General features: G+C 40.0%; 1 long non-coding RNA gene across 2 annotated transcripts; it reads left to right on the plus strand.

Moving 5' to 3' along the window:
* Window positions 1-6,181: 6,181 nt before the first annotated feature.
* LOC116714104 (uncharacterized) lies at window positions 6,182-6,958 on the plus strand. Of its 2 annotated transcripts, none has more exons than XR_004337997.1 (2): window positions 6,182-6,650; window positions 6,811-6,958. It is a non-coding gene; the product is annotated as an uncharacterized LOC116714104 (long non-coding RNA). The 2 variants fall into 2 exon arrangements; XR_004337998.1 differs by having other exon boundaries at window positions 6,836-6,958.
* The last annotated feature ends 533 nt before the right edge of the window (window positions 6,959-7,491 follow it).

Raw genomic sequence — 7,491 nt, forward strand, 5'->3', positions numbered from 1 at the left:
ATGGCAACCCTGGTTATGTACGGAAAATTTTGAGGAATGCATGAGACGCTTAATTGCAGTACAACTAAAATTATTTCTCTGCTACCTTAATTTACTTTGTTTAAGCAACTCAAGCAGACTGAGGTTTGTCATGAAGACGATTATCAAAGATGGATAAATGAAGAAACTGTTCTGCTTGTGCACATTCACTTTGACCATTGCCACTATGTAACTGTGAACATCTGTCTGCACAGTGACATGCTTAATTGCAATTATCACATCAGCCACATTTATTGCACAGCTAAAAAAAGAGAGCACACACACTGAAGCATGATGTAATGTGTCGTTTGATCACTAAATATTCACTAGAATGCAGTAACATACAGCAGCCTAAGCTTAGATGTTGTTCTTCCAGGCTGTTGCACATTAGATCGCAGGAGCAGAACAAACAACACCAGCAGAGCGTCAGCATGTGGAGAAAACACCAACACTGGTTACTAGTTTAATGTGAGTTTTGTGAAGATTATTGATCCTAGTTCTCTGAGCTGTAGTGGAAGGATGAAAGATCACCATGGTTGTTTGGTCATGCCACAAAAAGCCCCCAACAGCCACCTTCAGCCCTGCATGGATGGGTGGATGAAAGGATGAAGAAAATTTGGGCTTAATAACTAATAAATGTTTGGCTACCAGAAAGAAAGAATAACTGATAAGGAAAATTAGTTCATTAGTTAAGTCCAATTTATTTGTACAGCACGTTCCAGCAACAAGGCAGTTCAAAGTGCTTTAAATCATAAAGAATAAAAACATCATAAACACATTATGTAGTCAACAATTGTGAAAACAGCAAGATATTAATTTTTGCTGAGTGTCATGATCAAAATCATCAATACACATCAAATATATTGATGAATGTTTAATTTATTATGTTTCAGAAGCAGCTCTAACCAGCTGGGTTTTCAGTCTAGATTTAAAGGAACTCAGTGTTTTGGCTGTTTTTTAGTTTTCTGGTAGTTTGTTCCAGATTTGTGTTGCATAGAAGGTGAAAGCTGCTTCTCCGTGTTTGGTTCTGGTTATGGATGCAGAGCAGAACTAGAACCAGAAATGAGAGGTCCAGAAGGTTGATACAACATCAGCAGATCTGTAATGTATTGTGGTGCTAAGCTGTTCAGTGATTAATAAACTAACAACAGTATTTTAACGTCTATTCTCTCAGTGAAGGACTGTAGAACTGGGTGATGTTCTCTGTCTTCCTGGTTTTAGTCAGAACACCAGCAGCAGCGTTCTGGATCAGCTGCAGCTGGAGGACTGATGTTTTAGTCAGAACGTGTGAAGACGCTGCTGCAGTAATCAGTGGAACTAAAGATAAACACATAGATAAGTTTCTCTAGATCTCACTGACATTAGCCCTTAAATCCTGGAAATGTTCTTCAGGTGATAGAAGGCCGACCTTATAACTGTCTTTTTGTGGCTCTGAAGGTTCAGGTCAGAGGTCATCACTTCTCCCAGATTTCAGCCTTATCTCTATTTTCCAGCTGTAATAACTGAAGCTGTGCGTTAACCCTAGATCATTCCTTGTTAGGGCCAAAGATAATAACTTCAGATTTTAGTGGATTCCACCTAAACTGTATCCTAACGAATATGAGAAGCTGTGGAGCAGGAGTACTAGGTAAAGAAATCATTAAGAACTGTCAGGACCCCATGTTGTTTTGGTTCTATTGTGTTTGCTTTCTCTCTTTCTTGTTTTTTGTGTTCAGCCTTATTTTCTGTCTTTGTTCTTTCTTAGTGTGCATTCCATGACACATTTGGTCTGCAGAGTTGGTTTCCCCCATTGGTCCGGACTGTTTGTACAAGTAACTGGACCCAGACTCAGTTTTTGAGGTGGTCTCGGCCCACTTCCCAACAAACTCTGATGTGGTTCGCATCTGGTGTGAATACAGACCAACTCAATTCAAACCAACTACAGGAAATATACCTACAACTAAGTACCAGGATGAAAATACTTGCAAGAGTACAAGAATGTACTCAGCTGAAAAGATTTGCTTTGGAAAACAAACAATAAGAGACTGTATTTGTCTGCTGTAATAAATGTTTGGTGTGGTGGTGAATGTCTTTCGGTAGGGGAAGAACTAATCTGTTCTAAATAGGCCATTGTCAGCACGACTCAGCATTAACAGGAGGAACATGTGTAAGTAACAGCATTAAGAATGGCTCTGTTTTGCTTAAGTGTCTCAGTCAGTCACGGCAATAAGGCATCAGCTCTAATGAATGTGACTCAGTGGAATGCTGTCAGTATCAGTTCTACTCATCAGCTTTTCTTTGAAAGAATCAAATCGAAAAAAAAGAAAAACTGAAAATCAAGATGACAATGACTCTGTGGAGACCAGAGGCAGGCAGAGTACTAAAAAAAATTGCACCCAAGTGATAATAACACTACTTCATTTTCACTGAAGTACAAAGTGAAACGTAGCCGTCCAAGGACTTTCTTGAGTAAGAATAAGAGAAGTATTTCTTAAAAGGTACTAACTTTTTCATCATAACAAATACATCCAGCAGTTAAAGTATATTTATTAGAACAGAGTCAAGAATTTGTAGTCACACTACGTACCGCTTACTGTATATTCATTCGACCTCCAAATGCCACAGCCAAATATGGAGATAGAAAATAACTTTACAATGACGAAGCAGTCTCACTAAGAAAAGTGTGTGTGTGTGTGTGTGTGTTTGGTGCATGTTAGAATGTGTAGAATGTGATTGTTCTTCAGTCAGTGAAGTTACCTACAGACTATAGGGTGGAGAGAAACTGTACTCAAGTTACAGTAGCAATGCCTTAAGTAATAACACTCAAGAAAAAGTTTTTTTTAAAAAGCAGCAAAAGTTCCCATAAAAGTACTTTTTCTTTCAAAAACTTAAGTAAATCTAAGTGAGTAAATGTATCCCACCTCTAGTGATGACCCTTCACAGTTTTATATTTCCATGAATATTCCCACATTTTGATGCTTTAAAAATATGTCTATATTTTATTGGAACTTTATGCAATAGACTGACAATAGTAGTTTTCAGTTATGGAGTGGAAGGAAAATGATACAAGATTTTACCTTTTAAAACTTGTCCCATAGCTTGTTATAACCATCTTTATGCAGGTATTTGACAATTCAAATTTGCAAAACAGCTCAGGCTTCTGGTTGACACCAATTTTTGAAGTTTTGGCACAGATTCTCATTTAGATTCTAGACTTTGACTAGGTCATTCGAATACATAAATACATTTGACATGTTCCAGTGCAGTTCAGAATGAAAGTGTAGGGTAGCATGTTCTCATTTTTATATCCATTCTTCATTTCTAAAAGAGGAAAAGTGTCCTTACGTTGAATGTGGCGTGACATTTCTAGCTGCTGGTCTGGTTTCATGGTCAGCCCCACTGATGATGTGGGAAGGTTAATACTTCAGTTGTCCACTTTTATTTTATCTCCAGCAAACTACAGTATACACATTATGATAGGGGAAGCAAGAATCTACTCAGTGTGTGTGTGTTTGTGTGAGAGAGAGAGTACAAAGTTTGTGAGAAACCCAAGTTATGAGTCACTCTGGGAATTTATGGCTCATACAGATTTCAACAAGCTGTCTTTCTGTGCCTGAGTAATAATACTCATCTTTGTATCGCTCCTTCTATTGCTCTGCGTCCTTTTCATTTGTAGCTAAATTCCTCTTATTAAATCTGTGTGTGTGTGTGCGTGTGTGTCTGTGTGTCTCACTAAGTTTCTCTTTGCCTCCATTTCTCGACGGTCCCTGCTGGTTCTGAGTTCTAATGAGAAAACACGGGGGACCAACAGAATAATTAGGTTAATGTAGATTTGCATGCCCCCCTTCTCTCTATTTCTCATTGCACATACACACACCCACACACACATAGTATGTCTTTCTGTTTTCATGGGGACGTTGAATTGATTTTTATTGATTTTCCATTCATTTTTACAGTATAACTCTGTAAAAATGAATCAGGTTCAGGTACCCTAAACCTGAACTTAAATCATACCTAAACTTAACCCCCAACCCAAAAACAGCACTTCTTCTTATAGGGCCTGTTCTTCGGGCCCCATCAGATCCTCACAATGTCCATGTACATATTAGGAAGATGGTCCTTACAATGTATCAAATACAAGGCCACACACACTCAGACACACCCAGGAGAGCAGGAGGACATGCTGAATAAATATGATTACAGCTGAAAGAGAGACCGTAAGCTCTGTGACTGCATGTACTGTACACATATGTGGGTGCATGGCATGTCAGTGAGTGGAAGAGACCCTGCACACACACACACAAACACACGCCTGTACACCCAGGCTGTGTCTCCTGGGACTAACAGATAGCACCCATTACTGTCAAGCTCCTCTCCCTCTAATTGGCTGTGATCGGACCCCGTAGCCCCTGCAGGGCGGGGCCTCAGATTCAATTAAACTGTATGATTGGTCCTTTTAAATATTTAATGTCCAAGACTAAAAACAGCCCATGCAACACTTCCTGGAATCAAACTCAAATGAGGGTTTTCCACTGCATGCTGTGTATCCACAGATGACTGTGTGTGTGTGTGTGTGTGTATAGCTTCTATAAACATTTACATGCACACTGTATGTCTTTGCAAAGAAGTGCACACCTTACAGTGAGTGTGCTAATTTAATCCATGTGCTCTAAAATACAGTGTAACAATCCTCCTGTGTGAGTGTTGTCCTATCTAATTTTATGCCAATTTCGTTCAGTGTGTGTGTGGGAGTAAATGTGTGACTGTACACATGGGCAGTTGGCAGCAAAATTTTGCTGTGCATATACATGCTTTAAGACTGTTTGTGTACATTTATATATATAGTGTGTGTGTGTGTGTGTGTGTGTGTGTCCCAGTTAATCTGGCAGGCTCAGGGGAGAGCGACTGGAGCCATCAGAGGCTTTTCTCCACTTCCAGCCAGCGCCAGAAACACACTCACTACACACACATCCATACACAGTCATGGTCTACCAACAAACAGCCAGGCAAGCAAAAAAGACAAGAGAGAGGCTTGACTCTCAATGACACTTTACAAAACATCACAAGCATGTAAAAAACAAAAGGAAAAAAAAATCCTCCATCCAGAGTGGGAGATATTTACAATTACTCATAAAGGATGGATGCTAGGGCTGCAGAGCAGAAATACAGGCAGCCTAAACAAAGAGTTTTATTTTGAAATCCTGGCCAGCCTCACCTGATAGGATGATGTGCAGATTATAGGAAGGTTGGCAAAACACATAAGAGGAAGAGAGTGTGGGCAGCACCGAGATAGACTAACTATCTTAAGGAGGGAGTGGGAGGAAAGACAAAAAAAAAGAGGAAGATGAAGGAAGAGTAGGTGGAAATGATACAAACACAAAGTCCTATCAGGACAAACAGAACAGAATAGCTGAGAGGATAAAAAAACCCAGCAGAGTAGAAGGCAGGTGGATAAGTAGACATAGCTTGACTTTCCAGGAGTGTCTGAATTGATCCTCATTCATGATGAGCTGTTAGGGAAAACATGTTTCTGCTGGCCTGTCATGGGTTGTTTGGTGGTAAACCAAGAAGAGTCAGTTAGCATTCAACCGGGCAGGAACAGTTTCCAAAGTTTACACTCAGCTTTCCTTTCAGGGTCGTGGATCATTTCTAGATTTCAAAATGTCAGGTTTTACTAAAAGATATCTCCTTTTAGGCATTTACAATTGAAAGAATGATGGAATTTGGCAATCTGAGGTTAATACCAATCGACACTAGGACATTGTTTTCTGCTTCTCCAGCTCTGCAAGAAATAATGAAGGACAATATGGAGTAAAATCAACCTGCTCAGATTCCTTAGTGTGCGTTCCATACAGTCCTGCTTAGTCAGCCTTAATGGAACTCTGGTCTGTCTGGTTCGTTTGGGGAGGTGTGAATGTGCAATTTAAAAAAAAGTGAACTCTGGTCCGCCTACTAACCTCGATTTGGGTTCGGTTGAAGTGAACTCTGGTTCGGTTTGAATGCCTAGGTGAACACCAAGCAAACCTGAGACCACTCTAACAGCAGGACACAAATTAAAGCGCAGGGCATTCTGGGTAAATACAACCATAACATGTGAGTCTAGCACTAGAGGAAGAAATGGCTCATGGTATTTTACCAAAGACAAAAGAGAAACTGGTCAAATCTGTCACTCCAATTCTGCTTATGTAACAAGTGTGTAAAACTGTTTATATTTCACCTCAAATCCATCCTCATTACCTGTGTATATTTGTTTTTCTTAGTTTTTGAATTGTATTTTATTTTGGCGGAGAAGCTTTTATTTTCTTGTTTCCTGTCTCCGTGTCATATCCTGTGTGTTCGCGCTGCCCTCCTCAGTTCGCGCCAAGCTGCGCTGGGGAGAGGTAAGCGTACAAAGTTGTCTTGTGTTTGTCTGTTGAAGTATTCAAAATGTCCTTAAAAGTATTTTTGCCAAACTCGCAAGTTTTTATATGTTGTTCCCCAACTGTTTTATGTTTAGCGCAGCACTGTACTGGGCACTTAATTCCCACGTTAAGGACATTTATTGAGTTTACCGTGCCAATGTGGTTATTTTTGTTCTTTTGATTTGTTAAGGTGTGTGTGGGAAAGCCAGAGCCCAAGAACTGGAGTGCTGATGCATTTTTTGTTTTAAACAGGTATGTGAGTTGCTTCAAAATGTTATCTGAATGTTAGATTATTAGTATTTTGTATATTTTCAGTTTGAATTATAAAATATTGTAACTAGTGGGCAGATTATTTTTGTTTGGTCTTATTTTAATTGTCTTGACATTTTACTTTATTATTTGTGAATGTCAGAGAATTTTGGTTGGTTTTACCACAGTCCTGAGTTCGCGCCAAGCTGCGCTGGGGAGAGGTGTGTGTGGGAAAGCCAGAGCCCAAGAACTGGAGTGCTGATGCATTTTTTGTTTTAAACAGAATAAATCTGCCCTACTGCTGCAATACACCCTGGTGTCCTCGTCTGCTGGTTCCCTTTGCCTATACACACAACGCAGAGTACATGTACAACAGATGAGTCGGATGAGTGCGGCTACACTTACATGTTGTGAAGAATGACGTTCTCAGTGTCTTCTTCAGTAGTTTTCATATTGTTTCTTTCAGTGGCTCGTGTTGCAGCGCCCCCGCAGGCGAGGAGAGGAACAGGTTGTTCAAAGAGTTTGGTTCATTTGACTCAGAGCAGAGAGAAAGAGAACCACATCAGATGAAAATAGAATAAATGTTGCATTTGATCCCCAACTGAACTGAGTCTACTGGATTATAAGATATGAAAACATCTTCAGACTGAAAACTTTTGAAGCTAGTTTGAATAATAAACCGAGCTTCCATCCATCCATCCATTTTCTGTTCACCCTTTGTCCCTAATGGGGTCGGGAGGGTTGCTGGTGTCTATCTCCAGCTATGTTCCAGGCGAGAGGCGGGGTTCACCCTGGACAGGTCGCCAGTCTGTCGCAGGGCAACACAGAGAATGTACTATTTAAT

Source organism: Xiphophorus hellerii, chromosome 23 (genome assembly GCF_003331165.1).
Source record: "Xiphophorus hellerii strain 12219 chromosome 23, Xiphophorus_hellerii-4.1, whole genome shotgun sequence".
Classification (NCBI taxonomy): Eukaryota; Metazoa; Chordata; class Actinopteri; order Cyprinodontiformes; family Poeciliidae; genus Xiphophorus; species Xiphophorus hellerii.